The 1,858-nt window shown below is 35.7% G+C and overlaps 1 non-coding gene across 1 annotated transcript; it reads left to right on the top strand.

The window, feature by feature from the left end:
* Window positions 1–405: 405 nt before the first annotated feature.
* On the top strand, window positions 406–510 carry LOC118538132 (U6 spliceosomal RNA). The gene has a single exon (XR_004918461.1). It is a non-coding gene; the product is annotated as a U6 spliceosomal RNA (small nuclear RNA).
* Window positions 511–1,858: the final 1,348 nt, after the last annotated feature.

The raw sequence follows: 1,858 nt of genomic DNA, 5'->3' as shown, positions 1-1,858 counted from the left end.
TTAATTCACTAAATTTTGGGATAATTTGTTACACAACAATAGATAACTCCCCACAGTTTTATTTGCTGTTAAAAATAATGCTGAGGGGGTGCCTGGGTGGCTCAATCAGTTAAACATCTGACTCTTGATTTTGGCTCAGGTCATGATCTTAGGGTGTGAGATCGAGCAGTGCATTGGGCTCCACACTGGGCATAGAGCCTGCTTAAGATTCGCTCTCTTCCTCTCCCTCTGCCCCTGCTCCTGCTCATGTGCAGGCTCGCTCTCTCGCTCTCAAAAATAAATAAATAAATAAATAAATAAATAAATAAATAAATAAAGCTGAAGTAAATAGCCTTGGGCACATCTTCTTTATCTTCAGAACTGAATTTCCAGAAGTGGAGCTGAGTCTAAAGGTACGAGCGGTGCTCACTTTAGTAGTGTATCTAATAAAAACTTGAAATGATTCAGAGAAGATTAACATGGCCCCTGCATAAGGATGATATGCAAATTCATAAAGTGTTCCATAGTTTTTACAAAGCCCTAAAAGCAATTCAGTGGAGGAAGGATAGTCTTCTCAACAAATGGTGCTGTAGTGATGGGACATCCATAAGTAAGAAAATGAACCTCAACCTGAACTTCATGTCTTGTACAAAAAATTAACTCAAAATGGTTGCTGGACTTCAATTAAAAACATGAAATTATAAAACCTTTAGGAAAAACAGAAAGAAAAACACTTTGGCATCTAGGACTATCAAAGAGTTCTTAGACTTGACACCAAAAGCACAGTCTAGAAAGAAAAAAAAAAGATCAATTAAACCTCATCAAAGCTAAAAATTTATCTTTTGTGAAAGTCTAAGTGAAGAAGATGAAAACAAGCAACATACTGGGAGGAGATATTTATAAATCACATGTCCCACAAAGGAATAGTATCTAGAATATATAAAGAACACTGAAAACTCAGTAGAAAAAAAAAATCAAATTAGAAAATGGGCAAAAGGCACAAACAGACTTTTCAATGAAGATGATATGCAGATGGCAAACACACATATGAAAGATGTTCAGCATTATGAGCCATCAGGGAATGCAAATTAAAACCATAATGAGATATCACTACATATGGATCAGAATGGAGAAAATAAAAAACAGTGACATTACCAAATGCTGGCAAGCATGCCGAGGCACTCGATTACTAATACATTGTTGGTAGGAATATAAGATGATATACCCACTCTTGAAAACAGTTTGGCAGTTTCTTATAAAACTAAACATGAAATTACCATATGAATAAAAAACTCTACTCTTGGACATTTATCCCAGAGAAATAAAAACTGTATTCATAAAAGCACCTGTAGGTCAATGCTCAGAGTGGCTTTATTCATAATAGCCCCAAACTAGAAACAGCTCTGATGTCTGTCAGTGAGTGAATGGTTAAATTGTGGTACATATATACATGGACTATTACTCAGCAATACAAATAAGAGAACTGTTGATACATGCAATGACTTATATGGGTCTCTAGGGAATTATTCTGAGTGAAAAAAAATCTAATCTCCAAATGCCACACACCATGTGATTCTTTGATATAACATTTTTGAGATGACAAAATTTTATAAATGGAGAACATAGTAGTTTCAAGGGGTTCGGGATGGGGGAACAGGGAATGGGGGGGAAAAGAATAGGATTGTAAAAGGGCAAAATGAGGGATTCTGGTGTTGCTGGAATCATTCTGTATCTTGACTGTGGGGATAGATATATAAACCTATACATGTGATTAAAGGGTATAGAACTAAATACACATCTACACTCAAATGAACACAGGTAAAACTGGGAGTATCTGAATGGCATTAGTGGATTGTATCAATGTCAATATCTTGGTTGT

Source organism: Halichoerus grypus, chromosome 15, assembly GCF_964656455.1.
Source record: "Halichoerus grypus chromosome 15, mHalGry1.hap1.1, whole genome shotgun sequence".
NCBI classification, from domain to species: domain Eukaryota; kingdom Metazoa; phylum Chordata; class Mammalia; order Carnivora; family Phocidae; genus Halichoerus; species Halichoerus grypus.
This window is presented reverse-complemented; position numbering and strand designations above follow the sequence as displayed.